General features: G+C 40.2%; 1 protein-coding gene across 1 annotated transcript in view; it reads left to right on the plus strand.

The window, feature by feature from the left end:
* Positions 1–5,018: 5,018 nt before the first annotated feature.
* LOC115160519 (protein ITPRID2) overlaps positions 5,019–18,067 on the plus strand; it is a 58,498-nt gene continuing 45,449 nt past the window's right edge. Inside the window, exon 1 of the mRNA XM_029710687.1 lies at positions 5,019–5,166. The gene's annotated coding sequence lies outside the window, so the exon portion shown is untranslated. The remainder of the gene's footprint in view (positions 5,167–18,067) is intronic.

Below are 18,067 nucleotides of genomic sequence, written 5' to 3' on the forward strand. Positions count from 1 at the left end.
TGGTGTTTGGTTGCAAACATCCTAAACCCACCGTATCTATTTGAATATGATGATCTGACCTATTCTCTAGCACTAATTAGAAGCCCTTGTCCCAGAGCAGGGAATACATACTGAGCCCCTACTCCTAGTCTCCTACCCTTCCGCTTGAATGGACGCTTAGATTGAACTAATTCCGCGTAGCATTTCATTGCACCTTCATCGCACTAATTGCTTATGCAAAAATGCTAATTTATATTAATTAGTTAGACCACTGATTAGTTATTTGGTATTGGCGTGTTATAAATCACAATTTTGGAAGCGGATATAAAGTCCTGGGTCGAAATCCAGCTGTGTATAGCGCGATGGTTTTTGGTTTCAATAATATGCCTAGGATATGGAACCCTTCCGGCGCGTTCATATTGCAGGTGACCACCTGCTGCATGCACGTGTCTATCTGACCCCTGTGTAGAGTGCAGATACGACCTATTTATCTTATTAGGGAAACGCATAATATTAACAATAACACCAATGGGCTAAGAATAACAATCAAATAATAATAATAAGGTTTTTATTATTACTCTGTTGAAGCCTAATACAAATATTAACATATACGGCCTACACTGTTGTAATATAACAATACCTACTAGGCTTTTAATAATAACAATGTAAGTATCACACAAGTATTATTATTTGCCGGGGCCTCAGAATGATGTCCAATAAAAAAATTATAATGACAAACAAATCTATTATTTTTTGCCAAAAACGCACCACTTGGTTAAGACAATCCATTTTGTACAATGTTGGGAACTTTAAAGCTAAAATCCTTAGTTGATATACATACAGTTTTTGACTTATAAAGTAATGATATAGAGGCCTACACCCATTTATTCTTGAACAATATAACTTATAAATGCCTCATCCGCTTAGTTCAACTGTCGTACCTCATCAGAACCCAAAATATAAGTCTGGTTTACTCAAATGTTTGTAAACAATATAAATGTAAACAAACACTGTACAGCCTCAAAACATGGTTAAAACTATAATGTTGATCAAATCTAATGTTATTGGTCACATACACATGGTTAGTAGATGTTAATGCGAGTGTAGCGAAATGCTTGATATCATGGATGGTCAGTCCTTGCATCTATAGATCTGTCTATACATTTGAGTGGTAACATTTATCCAGGCCCATCCCTCAGCTACTGTTTCAATTAAGGATTCTAGCTTTAATTTTGTTGTTTTTCTTTTAAAACACACATAGCCTAACAGTCACCCATAGATCACAATTATATCCTTCCCGATCTGTTTTAAATTCTTCGAACAGGCACTCATAAATAAGCTAGACAATATAACTTTTGTTTTCTTAAGAAACAGGGGTGGCACTTGAGGTAGCACTCCAATGTGATGAAATCAGCCCATTTCATTGTTTATTTGTTAAAATGAGGTCCAGAATATTAGAGTTTTGCGCTGGTGAGTGGGACTGTGACTTCACTGAGTCACTTTTCTCAAAACAGACCAAGATCTTTTTTTTGTCTTGGACGAATGCATGCAGCTGAATGCGGTAGTATGGCGTCGTCTTGTGGTGGATATGAAACATGATGTCGGAGGCACCAGGACCGGGTTTTTCAAAACTGTTAGCCTATAATGCTCTTTTTCGCTATCCAGGATCACATTTTCTGAAAATAATCGGATAGGGTCATTCAGGTCCAAAAACCAAAATATAAAGATCACAGAAACCGTATTTTCATTGTATTAAACAGGCCTAATCATTGCCACCTAGTACTGGACAGCTATCTACGCGTTCACTGTCATTGTGAAACAAAAATTTGTAAACTACATGAATTAAGGTAAAGATCATAAAATACATTATATTAGCCCCTGCATTTCGCTTAAGTAGGTAGCTAGGCTACATGCATTTGTTTGACACTTCTCAATATAAGAGCTGACCACATTCCTATACTGCAGTCAATTTAACATCACGAAGCTTTGGTTTTCAGATGTAAGAACGTTTTTTAAACCTCCCCACCTTCGTTTCATTGAAATATCTTCGGTTGTGGTGCCTTTCGCCTATCTAAATCATCCCTTGGAGTCGGATCAAGATTATCCTGATTTTCGGGAATCAAAACTATTCTAATCACTTCCTTTGAGTCCTGAGAAACGCAAAAACAACATTTAACACAGGTCGGATTGGATTACCCAATCAGAAGAATCAAAATCAAATTTTTCAGTTTTGAAATACTAAATTCGAGCATTTAATCCACAATTGCCGAAAATCCGTTTAGAAAAGTTTAGAAAACTGGGCCCATAGGAAGAGCTATAGGGACGACTTTCTAATCTTTAAACTATTCCATAAAGTTTTAAAGTTGTTTAGATTATGAACATCTAAAAAGTATAAATGTTACTGCAATTAATTGACCTAGTCAAAAGTTCCTGATAACCAGTCTAGCACAGGTGGGATTTCACATCTTCATATATATTGACTGCATTATAGGTATGTGGTCAATTGTTCTATTGAGAATTGTCAAATAAATGCATGTACTTACTTAGAAGTGATATGCAATCCCTATCATTTTTAATCAAGGTAACTCTACCACTATTCATGTAGTCTACTCATCTCTGTTTACCTATGACAGTGTAGAGGTAGTACCACAACCTGTCTAGTAGATGGCATGATCCTATCTGATTATTTTCTGAAAAATCGTCTCAAAAACAGCCAGATCAATCTGATCCACCTGGATAGCAAAACATGGATTACAGAATCTGGATCAATCTGATCCAGATAAAACATTTAGAAAAACTGTGCCCTGAGCCTTGTGTGCAAATTAAGTAGAACGTACATAGACAAACTATAATCTACTAAACAACAAAACAACAACATAAGCAAAACTGGCTCATACACTCTGGAAAAAATGAAGTTATTCCATTCTATCTACTCTACAAAAGGCCTATCCTATTGTATGTTATTCTATTGACAGGTGCTGCTCTGAGGAAAATCAAATACGGTGCATTCTGAAAGTATTCAGACCCCTTGACTTTTTCCACATTTTGTTACGTTACAGCCTTATTCTAAAATGAATTAAATTATTATTTTTCCTCATCAATCTACACACAATACCCCATAATGACAAAGTGAAAACAGGTTTTTAGAAATCTTTGCAAATGTATTAAACATAAAAAACAGAAATACCTTATTTACATAAGTATTCAGACCCTTTGCTATAAGACTCGAAATTGAGCTCAAGTGCATCCTGTTTCCATTGATCATCCTTGAGATGTTTCTACAAATTTATTGGAGTCCACCTGTGGTAAATTCAATTGATTGGACATGATTTGGAAAGGCACACACCTGTCTATATAAGGTCCCACAGTTGACAGTGCATGTCAGAGCAAAAACCAAGCAATGAGCTCAAAGGAATTGCCTGTAGACCTCTGAGACAGGATTGTGTCGAGGCACAGATCTGGGGACGGGTACCAAAACATTTCTGCAGCATTGAAGGTCCCCAAGAACACAGTGGCCTCCACCATTCTTAAATGGTAGAAGTTTAGAACCACCAAGACTCTTCCTAGAGCTGGCTGCCTGGCCAAACTGAGCAATCAGGGGAGAAGGGCCTTGGTTTGGGAGGTGACCAAGAACCCGATGGTCACTCTGAATGAGCTCCAGAGTTCCTCTGTAGAGATGGGAGAACCTTCCAGAAGGACAACCATCTCTGCAGCACTCCACCAATCAGGCTTTTATGGTAGTGGCTAGATGGAAGCCACTCCTCAGCAAAATGCACATGACAGCCCACTTGGAGTTTGCCAAAAGGGATTTAAAGGACTCTCAGACCATGAGAAACAAGATTCTTTGGTCTGATGAAACCAAGATTGAACTCTTTGGCCTGAATGCAAAGTGTCACATCTGGAGGAAACCTTGCACCATCCCTATGGTGAAGCGTGGTGATGGCGGCATGATTCTTTGGGGATGTTTTTAAGAGGCAGGGACTGGGAGACTAGTCAGGATTGAGGGAAAGATGAACGGAGCAAAGTACAGAGAGATCCTTGATGAAAACCTGCTCCAGAGCGCTCAGGACCTCAGACTGAGACGAAAGTTCCCCTTCCAACAGGAAAACAACCCTAAGCACACAGCCAAAACAACGCAGGAGTGGCTTCGGGACAAGTCTCTGAATGTCCTGTGACCCAGTCAGAACCCAGACTTAAAGAAAATGGGGTATTGTGTGTAGATGGATGAGGGGGGAAAAACATTGAATCAATAATAGAATAAGGCTGTAACGTAACAACATGTGGGAAAAGGTCAAGGGGTCTGAATACTTTCCGAATGCCCTGTACATTCCAATATTTCACTAATACTGTAACCTACTATAATAGGCCTAGCCTGACTACCCATACACATCGCTCCAGCCAAACTAGCATTTCTTCTCCACAATGAGTCCGGATTTGCTTTCCTCCCTGACATTTTCTAGAACGCAAACACATTCTGACTGTTCTGATTGGTCCCAGAAACCAATGGGTTGGGCCAGAACCGGCCTACATGATGATGTTATGAACTTTGATATTCTGATTGGTTAGATTTGTTAGAGATGATCCCTGATGAATTAGTTTTGTACAACACCCCTCATTTTGAAGTCACAACAAACTTTTTGGTTGGCAGTTTCAGACTGAATGTATGTAGAGATTCAGGATTAGTCGTTGGGCAACAATAGGCCTACTGTATTTCACTGATGTTTGCATTACACATATGCCACAAGCAGTGGCGGTTCTAGACCATTTCAACTGGGGGGGGGGGGGCAAGCTGGGGCCAGGTGTACTGCTAGAGGGGCCAGTTACATTAGACGTTATTGTTGTCATATCGTTTTCTTCACTGCATTACAGGCATTAGCAGGCAAAAGACCATGTTCATAATCATTAGTGTTCCGCGTTGCCACTGTCCAATAACGGATGTAAAAAAGAACGCTAGCAAAAACTTGCGCTGAACCGCCCCTGGCCACAAGCAGGTTACAAAATATCCTTGTGGAAGACTCATCTCATCCTAGTTATGAAGACAGATGCTGCGCGCCCCTTGTTATGTTACTTTACTCCGCCCGGAAGCGGAAGACTAGGGTAAATTAAGTTCCACAAAATTAGTCAGATTCCATTTCCACGGAGCTGCTGTTTAACGCTTCAAACTCCTTTCCAACCCACAACACAATGGTAGGCATAAGTGTTTATTGAAACATTACATACGATGATGTTTAGAAATCTGATGCAAAACTTTTACTGTGGCGCACTTTGCCTGATGCAATTCACATGGACCTCAGTTGTCACTGATTTCAAACCTCTTCGTATTTATCCGAAGTGATTTTTGGGATACAAATGAAAATCTTTTATGTCAAGGGGAAATTTACACGGCAAATATAAGTCAGAAAACAATGTAAATGCATAGGATATGGCGGTGTAAGACACGAATAGCCTTTGGATAAATCGTTTAGGATAGGGCAAAACATCTCAGGTGAGAGACTAGCTCGACTTTAGACACCATTCATTAATTAATAAACCGTCATTGACAGTTTGCGAGATATCGCCCGACATGTTGCTGACTGTGGCCTACTTGTTTTAGCAGCACTTGTCCTGCTTTGGATTTTATCCGTATTATCTTTAGACTGTTCTAGTCCCAGTTTCCCGATAGCGGTGGATTTTGGGTTTACGAGTGTTTTTAACTTTACATCGTCCCTACAACAGTCGAAGATACAACATGCGTTTCCAAAAACACCACGCAGGGACAATGTTCGCGCTGTAGGATCGAAATAAAAGCAGCGCTGCTCTCGGATTAGCTTTCTCTATTCAAATCTTACTTTACCATTACAATTATTCCACAATACTAAAGACTCATCACTGTTGCAAATATTGTGGCGGCTTATTCTAATGCGTATAAGCATTACCCTAAAAAATGCACTAAATAAAGTAAAACATTATAGACAGTAGCCAGTATGATTGAAATATATAACATTGTAGTCTATAGGCCTACTGTATTTCCAGTATATTTTAGTGCAGTTATCTAGGTTTTCATTGGAAGCATATGCTACTTTTATCGGTTTGTAACAATTGCAAAGACATTGGCAACTTTAGTCAACTTTGTTTTGAAGTTATCAGGGTCACAGAGAGACAGACAAACATATTGATTATGTGTTTAGTGGAGATGTTCTATCACGCGTTAGGGAGAAAAATGATCTAATGATCACTGCTATTCTTTGAGTGGTCTGAGGCAGTTGGTAAAGGAGCGTTTTAAAGTGAAACTTTAAGGATGGTCTTCCTGTCAGTGTGCGTCTTGGTCAAATAAATGATCAATATTTCAAAATCTTATTTGGATAGGCAAGGAAGTACAGTAGCGGGGTAGGGTGGGCCAGGCCCCCTAAGGCCTGCCAATAACACTGGCCCTGATGAGTGTTGTTTTGATTTCAATAACAATTTTGTTAGTTTAATTTATGAATTGACAAATATAAACACAAATATATAAGTAGTTGATTTGGCAAATGATAATATACTCTATGGGGAAATCAAAGTTCCAGAGTGCGACCTCTGCTACTTTTTGAAGTAATCAACCATTTTACACAGAGAAATTGGTTACATTGCCTACTATGACAATCACAGCCCTCCTTTTACTTCTATCATTGCACGTCCTGCAATTCACCAGCAGAGGGCGACCATTTTTAATCCATTTTCACGTTCACTCTGTTGGTAATGCTTACAAATTTGATCATAAATCTCTAAAAGTAGCAGACATCCCACTATGGAACTTTGATATGCCTGTAGAGTATATTACCGTATAACCATGTAACCGACGGTGATGGATGAAGACCGTCATGACAATAAAATAACTGTTGTAACCATTTAAAACTAAATACAAATATGTGTGTATTTTTGGAACTAACTTCTGACTGAAGGACGGGATGGCCGGGCATTTGTGCCTTAGCCGCAGGAAGCTGTTACATTTTTCAGGGGGTGCTGCAGCACCCTCAGCACCCCTACTTCCTGCGGCTATGAGTCGTGCGGTTGAGTCCGTTTCTGCAGTAACATGGACTCTTAACAATGTGATGAAACTTTGTTGCTCCTTGCTGAAACAAGCAAGGTGTTGTGTGAAATGAGCCCCATACAATGCAGCAGCGGCACACACAGAAATAGAATGAATAGAACAGGCTTTATTCTATTTCTATGGCAGCACATGCAGTCAGGCGCGGAGGAGAGGGAGAGAAAAAAAAGTAAAAATTACAGAGACCGCTGTCATTTGGCTGGCCAATTACCGTCATCCAAAATTCGATGACTTTCACAGCCCTACCCACGTGCGAACACACAAGAGACACCCACATCAAAGCATGCCTCCAAGACCCAAATCTCATTCTCAGTTGCATATCCTAATGAGGAGGATTGAAACCAAGGCTAAATCAGTCAGTTCAGCCCCCTTTAACCTCGAACACCAAATTATCATCACTGTCAATCGTAAATGATAATTATTCATTATTTACGGGTGAAACGTCCAAGCTGCGTCTGCATTAAACTATTTGATCTCAATTAGTTTAATGGAAATATGCATTTAGATCTTCTTGAATTATGTAAGTAACTACTATTTGAGCTAATTTTAGAGCAGATGGTGTTAGCAAGCATAGTCTGAGTGTCCTTTAAACTCCAAGCGGGCTGTCATGTGCCTTTTACTGAGTGGCTTCCGTCTGGCCACTCTACCATGAAGGCCTTTGGTGGAGTGCTGCAGAGATGGTTAAGATTTGGTCTGGACCAGACCAAATCTGAACCAATCATGGACAACAATGTTTGGGCCAAATGATGGCCAGTCAAGACCTCTGTGGATGTTGAAATCAAGGTTGGTCCAGACCGGACCAAAAACCTAGGTCTGTGGACGTTGAAATCAATGCCAGGGCAGACTGACCAAATTTAAACTACTTTTCAACCTCCATCGATGTCCGGTGTAGGGAGGAGTTGTCCAGACTTTTCAAACTCTTGCTTTAACCACCAGATGACAGAGAAAGAAAATTATGTAAATGTAAAATGTCAATGAAAACACATATCTGCTGAACATAACAAACATTCTGTCATGAGAATCTTTTTTATCACTTCATGAACAAAATGTATGTCAGTAAAAAATAAACTAATTGGTAGGTCTACCTTTACTTGTTACTTCTTCTTACTTGGTAACGGAATTTCAAGGAACAAGGCAATGTTTCTTAAACTTACAGGAGACAAAAAAATGCATTCTAAACAAAATATGTGTTGATATTAGATTGCAGGGGTCTCTACTTCAGAATTATTGTATTTAGATGTATATCTGATACCTTTTTAAGACTTTTTCTGGTAGTTGTTTTCTAAAACCCATTTTCTACCTGTTTGACAAGAAATCAAAGGTTTTGCTTATTCCAAAATTTTAGGATGGAAAATGGTTGAATGTATATCTTCAGAAAGTTCATATACCCCTTGATTATTTCCATATTTTGTTCTGTTACAGCCTGAATTTAAAATGGATAAAACTTAGATTTCTTTGTCACTGGCCTACACACACAACCCTATAATGTCAGTGGAATTATGTTTTTAGAGATGTTTACAAATTAATTAAATGAAAAGCTGAAATGTCTTGAGTCAATAAGTATTTAACCCCTTTGTTATGGTATAAATAAGTTCAGGAGTAGACATTTGCTTACCATGTTGCATGGACTCAAACTGTGTGCAATAATACTGTTTCACGTCATTTTCAATGTACCTCACACATACAATTATCTGTAAGGTCCCTCAGTCGAGCAGTGAATTTCAAAGACCGATTCAACCACAAAGACCAATGAGATTTTCCAATGCCTCGCAGAAAGAAAGGCAACTATTGGTAGATGGATAAAAAACAAAACATTCATTGAATATCCCTTTGAGCATGGTGAAGTTATGAATTACACTTTGGATGGTGTATCAATACACCCAGTCACTACAAAGATACAGGCATCCTTCATTGCTGGAGAGGAAGGAAACCGCTCAAGGATTTCAGAGGCCAATGGTGACTTTAGAACAGTTACATACCGTACTCTAGTTTAATGGTGGTGATAGGAGAAAACAACTGAGGAAAGATCAACAATGTTGTAGTTATGCCACAATACTAACCTAATTGACAGAGTGAAAAGGATGCCTGTACAGAATATTCCGAAACATGCATCCTGTTTGCAACAAGGCACTAAAGTAATACTGCAAAAAAATGTGGCAAAGCAATTAATTTTTTGTCCTGAATACAAAGTGTTATGTTTGGGGTAAATGCAATACATTACTGAGTACCACTCTCCATATTGTCAAGCTTAGTGGTGGCTGCATCATGTTATGGATATGCTTTTAATCGTTAAGGACGGGGGAGTTTTTCAGGATAAAAAATAAACAATGGAGCTAAGCACGGGCAAAATCCTACAGGAAAACCTGGTTTAGTCTGCTTTTCATCAGACACTGGGAGTAGGTTATTCAGCAGGACAATAACCTAAAACACAAGGCCAAATCTACACTGGAGTTGCTTGCCAAGAAGATGGTGAATGTTCCTGAGTGTCCGAGTTAAAGTTTTACCTTAAATCTGCTTGAAAATCTACTGTAAGATCTAGCAATGATCAACCAATTTGACAGAGCTTTAAGAATTTTGAAAATAATAATGGCCAAATATTGTACAATGCAGGTGTGCAAAGCTCTTAGACTTACCCAGAAAGACTCACAGCTGTAATCGCTGCCAAAGGTGATTGTAACATGTATTGACTCAGGGGTGTGCATACTTAAGTAAATTACATATTTTTTTATTTCCTTTTCAATACATTTGCAAACATTTCTAGAAACATGTTTTCACTTTGTCATTATGGGGTGATGGGTGAGAAACATATTTAATCCATTTTGAATTCAGGCTGTAACACAACAAATTGTGGAATAAGTCAAGGAGTATGAATACTTTTTGAAAGCACTATGTATGTGCCTTAGTTTCTCAAAAATATAGACTCTTAGCTTTCATTTGACACCCAATCTGATATGCTCCTATGAATGTCACATGTTGGTGCCCATGGGTCCTTTTTACATGGAAGTGACCCACTGTAAAATGTTGCCAGCAAATCTCTTACAGTACTATAGTAGTAGTCTGTTGTTTCTAATATCAGGTGGATGCTATGAAACTACTCATTTTCAGCTGTTATAAGAAAATGTTATGATAATGCTCCAGGACGGTACATTGCGTGTTGCTGTGTTCCTGCCTGTTGGCTGGTGGTGTACCTTTGCTGGCCAGGCATAAAGGCAGGCAGGTGGACAGGCAGGGAGACAGACACACAGACAATCAAGCAGACAGACATCTATGTGGACAGAAAGGCAGTAGTGGTGAGCGATTAGTGCTTTTTGGGTTCGGTTCACTTTCGGTTCGACTATTAAAAAATGATAATGGATTTTAGTCCTTTTTTTTCTTTAACCATTTAATGCACTATGCATTATGTTGGTTGAACAACACCGAATAAAACAATTAATACAATTCCCATGAATAAAGTCATCAAATAAAACAAATGTAATATACACAACTGAAATATTTTGTTAAAGTAATGTTAACTGCCAATTACCGCTTATCACATAACCATAATTTATTAAAATTATATTACTTTAACAAAATATTTCAGTTGTGTATATTACATTTGTTTTATTTGATGACTTTATTATTTAATCTCTATAGAGCTGCTGCCTATGCTGTCTGAAGAACTACAAAATTGTGATTTTTATCAAAGTAAATAAGGCATACTTTTATGACTGCTGAATACCAACGACCAATCACTTAGATCATGTATTTTCAGGTAGAGATACCTCGCGAAGCAACATCTGCTCTCTATATCACCTCACGATCACACATTCTTCTCTCTTCTGTAGCAGTCATAAAATAAATAGACCGGACAAGTAGATGCGCAATGGATTATGTTCATTTTAGTTCATTACCACATTTTATGCACTAAACTATGTAGAATATACTCCCTACTACATTGTACAGTTCAAGCTGGATCTGATTTATCAAATAATTTAACCGATGTCGGTCAATTAGTTGTTTAAAAAAAATGAAAATAACCAACATTTCGGTTAATGACTCAGTAGTAAGACAGGCAGGCAGGCAGGCAGGCTCAGGAGGTGAGCACAGAGGACAATGTTCCACAGACAATTTTTGGCAGGGTGGCAGTCACTGTCCAGTCCTGTGGGCAATTCCAAGGTAACAGAGTGATCCGGATTACCAACAACGACGAGACGGCCTACAGGGAGGTGGTGAGGGCCCTCGGAGTGTGGTTTCAGGAACGTCAACAAAACAAAGGAGATGATCATGGACTTCAGGAAACAGCAGAGGGAGCACCCCCCTATCCACATCGACGGGACAGTAGTGGAGAAGGTGGAAAGTTTTAAGTTCCTCGGCGTACACATTACGGACAAACTGAAATGGTACACCCACACAGACAGCGTGGTGAAGAAGGCTTGTCACCAAAAACACTCAAACTTTTACAGATGCACAATCGAGAGCATCCTGTCGGGCTGTATCACCACCTGGTACGGCAACTGCTCCGCCCACAACCGCAAGGCTCTCCAGAGGGTAGTGAGGTCTGCACAACGCATCACCGGGTGCAAACTACCTGCTCTCCAGGACACCTACACCACCCGATGTCACAGGAAGGCCAAAAAGATCATCAAGGACAACAACCACCCGAGCCACTGCCTGTTCACCCCACTATCATCCAGAAGGCGAGGTCAGTACAGGTGCATCAAAGCTGGGACCGAGAGACTGAAAAACAGCTTCTATGTCAAGGCCATCAGACTGATAAACAGCCATCACTAACATTGAGTGGCTGCTGCCAACATACTGACTCAAATCTCTAGCCACTTTAATAATTAAAAATTGGATGTAGTAAATGTATCACTAGTCACTTTAAACAATGTCACTTTATATAATGTTTACATACCCTACATTACTCATATCATATGTATACACTGTACTCTATACCATATACTGCATCCTGCCTATGCCGTTCGGCCATCGCTCATCCATATATTTATATGTACATATTTTTATTTATTGCTTTACACTTGTGTGTGTGTATAAGGTAGTTGTTGTGGAATTGTTAGATTACTTGTTAGATATTACTGCAAGGTCGGAACTAGAAGCACAAGCATTTCGCTACACTCGCATTAACATCTGCTAACCATGTGTATACGACCAATAAGATTTGATTTGATACTCAGATGTTTCACTTTAAATTGTATGTCAAACAAAAAACAATGATAAAGTTAAACAAACCAATTGTAAAGTTAAACAAAACAGACAACGCTATGCACTATACTTTTAACAAATACCACATCAAATTGTACAAAAACATTTACATGAAGAACAGTGCAGATGCAAAGTTTGGTTAAAAAATGATGGCACAAACCGTCATTCTGTTACCAAACTTTGCATCTCTCTCTTCTTCAGCTCCCAGCTGTGAAAGTGATAGACATGGGTTGAACTTGACACAATAAACTTCTCCTGCCCTATTTTACGTTTATATAACCTGTAAACCAGGGTCATGGTTAAGTTTGCCAACAGCAATCATTTTTGCTGGGTCACTCTCTAAACTACGGCACTGTGATTTAGGCATAGGCTACATCCCAAATGGCACGCTAGGTCCTTTACATATAGGGATGAAGGTGCCATTTGGGACGCACTTTAGTGGTCACCCCCGGTCTGCTTGCCTCTACTAGGGGATAGAGGGTTGAAGTGACACATTTTTATAGGTTGTGGTGAGAATATTCACAGAGAGGCAGGGGAACCAGAGGTGTGAAACCTTTGGCTGGATCCAAGCAGGAACACACTGACACTCGCGTGTGTGTGTGTGTGTGTGTGCATGCTTTGTCAGTCCTGGAGCCTCTTTAGGTCAAGCACAGTTTCTTCTTCCTCAGGATAAATCGCCTCAACGACGCTATGTTTGAATTGAAACGGAAACTTAGTCTTAAGCTCGACCCTGTCGGAATGAGAGTTTCACAAAAATATCAAAAGTGATGCTATCATAAGCAATGTGTCACTTTGTTCTTAAATAAAACGTAGTCTTACATTTTCGATTTATTTGGATTGGAACCCAGTCTGTTTGACATATCCAGGATATATAATATTTAGTGAGAGTTTGAGACTCTTCTTGACTTGTCAGGTCTGACAGTATGTGGGTCATTCAGGCTTGTTTGGGATCTAATGCTACATGATATTTCTTCAGCTTTATTTGCTAGAACTCAAAAGGTCCAATGCAGCCATATTTATATCAAATCATTTTTGGGTGTAAATGGCATGTTATAGAAGGGTCCATACAACTTTTTTTGTGATTTCCCATTTTTGAGAAACTTACCCCAAACAGCAAATTCCTCATCCTTGTTGTGTAGTATGGGAGCCCTGAAGAAATATGAACAAAGGCTCCAAATTCACCCAAATATGTCCTTATAGAAATGGCAAAGCTCTCAGTATAGTGATGCAGGTCTTTAGATGTTGTACAGATGAAATTTATCCGCAATGTTATATTCCATTTTGTGCGACTAGTACCGGGTCGGAACCCCATTGCCTTCAGAACTGCCTGAATTCATCGGGGCATGTAAACCTTGCTCAATTGCTATCAAGGGACCTAACGTGTGCCAGAAAAACCTTCCCCCACACCATTACCCCACCGCCATCAGCCTGTATCGTTGACACCAGGCAGGATGGGGCCATGGACTCATGCTGCTTACGCCAAATCCTGACTCTGCCTTCAGCATGACACAACAGGAACTGGGATTCGTCGGACCAGGCAACGTTTTTCCAGTCCTCAGTTGTCCACCGTTGGTGATGGCGTGCCCACTGGAGCCGTTACTTTTTGTTTTTAGCTGAGAGGAGTGGAACCCGGTGTGGTAGTCTGCTGCAATAGTCCATTCGTGATGAGGACCGACGAGTTTTGAGTTCCAAGATGCCGTTCTGCTACCCGCCTGTTAGCTTGCATGATTCTTGTCATTCTCTTTCGACCTCTCGTAAGCGAGCTGTTGTTGCCAATAGGACTGCCACTGACTGTTTTTTGTTTGTCGCACCATTCTCGGTAAACCCTAAACACTGCCTGGCAAAAAAACGATCATGCTCAAAGTCCCTTAGGTCACTCGTTTTGCTCATTCTAATGTTCAATCGAACAGTAACTGAATGCCTCGATGCCTGTCTTCCTTTTTTATATACACGCCACGGCCACGTGACTAACTGTCAGTAAGACCAAACCATTTTCGTGAACGGGGTGTTGTACCTAATAAACTGGCCACTGAGTGTATAGGAAACACAGGTAATTCACATTTTTGACTGCACTGGGCCTTTTAATAATTTGTATGTGTTTCTTCAAGACTTGCATCCAAGTTTGCAAGCTTCAAGTTAATTAGGATTTTAAAGTGCATTTTACACAGAGAGGACACAGCAGTGGAAGATGACACCCTGGCGCTACATTGCTCTGTGAAACATCACAATGAAGAATGGAGTGTGTTTGTGTCAGTCAGTGTGCTGCTGTGGTAGCTGACTGCACAATGTCAGTAGAAAAGGACGTGCGTGTGTGTGCGCGTGACGAAGCAGTGGGGTGGCTGGCAGGCCAAGGTATTCTGTTACAGCTCTAGACAAAGCAGTCGTGGTTCAGATGGCCAGATTGCAGCTCTGAACCCCGGCATTAATTCTTGAATGGCACCCTATTCCCATATATTGCACAGCTTTCGACCAGAGCCTTTAGAGCTTCAGTCAAAAGTAGTGCACTGTATAGTGAATAGGGTGCCATTTGGGATGCAGACTGCGTCATTATAATTGACCACAGAATGTTTGAATTTGTTTAACTTTGAACTGGACTTTATGAAAGAAGTTTGGCATAACGAAAAGGCCTTTGTTGGCACCAATATAGAAGACCTATTTTCCCAGAAGAAGTTGCCTTTATTTATATTTTTTCATTTAAGCTTTATTTGTAATCTCATTGAGATAAAATCTATTTTGTAAGAGAGCTGTAGTAGGATTGGATACTGTGGTTGACTCATTTTGACTAGTCTATCTACGCGACACTGCATAAAAAAAGAAACCGTCATAGTAGTGCTACTGTGCTATAATGTTTGTTTTAGAAGGTCATAACCGATAGCTGGTTAAGAAAAACAACGTATCTCCGTATAGATGCAAGATCCTTGACAAGCTAAACGGAGGATACTGTATTTGTGCATTTTCTTTGCTGATAAATGGCAATTTATATTTTTACTTACAAACCAACCCCCAGAGACACACCACATTTGTAATGCACAACCCAAAGGGGTTGGAAGAACTATTAAATAACTTATGTAAGCCTACACAACTGTTGAGGGGAGGATGGCTCATAATAATGGCCTGAGTGAATGGAATTGCATCAAACACATGGAAACCATGTAAATTATTTGATACCATTCCACTCCAGCCATTACCACGAGCCTTTCCTCCCCAATTAAGGTGCTACCAACCTCCTGTAACCTACACTCTTAAGTTCAGTAATTAGTTTTTTCCCAAGATATTTTCTCTTAAGATGTGACAACTTTATTACAATTTTAAACTACTTGTTGGCTGAATGGAGTTCTTACTAAGTGCTTTGTTTTGAGGTGGGACTTGGTGTTCAATAGCGCACACTAGCAAAACATTTTGCAACTAAACACAAGTTCAGAAAGTACCTCCCCATTCCATTACCTCCACTGTTCTGGTTGTGTGTCTTTGGGACGTGGTGGCTGTCACGATTTAACTGACGGATGATGGGTCACATTTGGCCCATGATGTGGAAACTGGGCATCTTTAGTTCTGCTGAAAGGGGTTAGGGGGTCAGGGTTCAGGAGGTTGGTGTGTGAAAGGGGTGCAGACTGGGACCTATACTGAACAAAAATATAGAAGCAACATGTAAAGTGTTGGTCCCATGTTTCATGAGCGTAAGTAAAATATCCTCGACATGTTCCATACGCACAAATTTCTATCATTTTGTTTACATCCCTGTTAGTGAGCATTTCTCCTTCGCCAAGATAATCCATCCACCTGACAGGTGTGGCATAGAAGCTGATTAAACAGCATGATCATTACACGGGTGCACATTGTGCTGGGGACAATAAAAGGCCACTCTAAAATGTGCAGTTTTGTCACACAACACAATGCCACAGATGTCTCAAGTTTTGAGGGAGCATGCAATTGGCATGCTGACTTCAGGAATATCCACCAGAGCTGTTGCCAGAGAATTGAATGTTAATTTCTGTACCATAAGCCGCCTCCAATGTTGTTTTAGAGAATTTGGCAGTATGTCCACCCGGCCTCACAACTGCAGACCACATGTATGGCGTCATGTGGGCAAGCGGTTTGCTGATGTCAACGTTGTGAACAGAGTGCCCCATGGTGGCGTTGGGGTTATGGTATGGGCAGGCATAAGCTACGGACAATGAACACAATAGCATTTTATCAATTGCAGTTTGAATACAGAGATACCGTGATCCTGAGGCCCATTGTCGTGTCATTCAGCCACCATCATCTCATGTTTCAGCATGATAATGCACAGCCCCGTGTCGTAAGGATCTGTACGCAATTCCTGGAAGCTGAAAATGTCCCAGTTCTTCCATGGCCTGCATACTCACCAGACATGTCACCCATTGAGCATGTTTGGGATGCTCTGGATCGACGCGTACGACAGCGTTACAGTTCCCACCAATATCCAGCAACTTCGTAAAGCCATTGAAGAGAAGTGGGACAACATTATACAGGCCACAATCAACAGCCTGATCAACTCTATGCGATGGAGATGTGTCACGCTGCATGAGGCAAATGGTGGTCACACCAGATACTGACTGTTTTCTGATCCACACCCCTACCTTTTCTCTTAAGGTATTTGTGACCAACAGATGCATATCTCTATTCCCAGTTATCTGAAATTCATAGATTGGGGCCTAATGACTTACTTTCAATTGACTGATTTCCTTATACGAATTGTAACTCAGTAAAATCTTTGAAATTGTTGCATTTATATTTTTGTTCAGTATAAATATAAGTATCCTTTTTACAACATGTTTGGTCGCAAGGGAGTTTGATGTTGATGGGCCTGATAACAGCTGAACAGTGTTCATTCTGACCAAGCTGGACAGCAGCATAGACGTTCTGTGGTGTAGGATACAGACCCCCACACACAGACATAAATAAACAATGTGTTGTAACACACACACACACACACACACACACTCACACTCATAGTTCTCTAGGTCTTGACCAGGCCAGGTGTTTTCCTTGGTCAATGTTAAGCTAGTCTCGCGTTGCCGTACCTCCAAAATCACATCGTTGTCACGCCTCCTTTGGAGGTCTGGAGAATTTTGTATTGCAAAACCATTTTCAATGGTCCCCTGGCTCCCAGATGTTACATTTCAACAACCCTCCCCACACATGGGGGTGCTGTGTGTTATGTTCAGCACTGTTTTTTAAGTGTGGCTGACAGGCTGCATTTTTTTTTACTAAAAAAAGTACGCTGATAAAGTCAAACGTCACGACATATTCTGAAGCGTTCAGGTGAGCGAGAATTTTTCCATGTCGCCGTTCATCCGATGCTGGCTGCGCTTTGCTTCGCTTCCACCCGAAAATATCTTTAAGATTGCCCATTATTTTGTTTTTGTAAGGACCCAAAAACAGAGGCAGTGGGAGAACCTATTCAAGTAAGTAAAAACTATTTTAAAATGTTAAACAATATATTATTAGCTTGCTTGCTACTGTAGATTAGGCCACTTTGTAGGCTAACTCAATTGAGCTGCTAGCTGTTGAAATTGTGCTGGAATATATAATGGCCAGTTTACGGCCACCTGACCAATTCTGCGATTTCCTTTTTTATTAAATTTTTTTCGCTGTTCTTAACTATTGTTTTGTACATAATTTTTCCACAACCATGTCCAGAAGCTCTTTTCAGTCATAGGAAATCAGAACAGCAATCACTAACCTCGATTTGGATGAAGATTTCTACTTCAACGGGTCAGCATCGCAGGACATACTGCTCACCCCGAACCGGGCCCTAATTCCAACTCTCGTAAGAGAAAGAGATGACTATATAGAGGC

This window comes from Salmo trutta, chromosome 24 (assembly GCF_901001165.1).
Source record: "Salmo trutta chromosome 24, fSalTru1.1, whole genome shotgun sequence".
NCBI classification, from domain to species: domain Eukaryota; kingdom Metazoa; phylum Chordata; class Actinopteri; order Salmoniformes; family Salmonidae; genus Salmo; species Salmo trutta.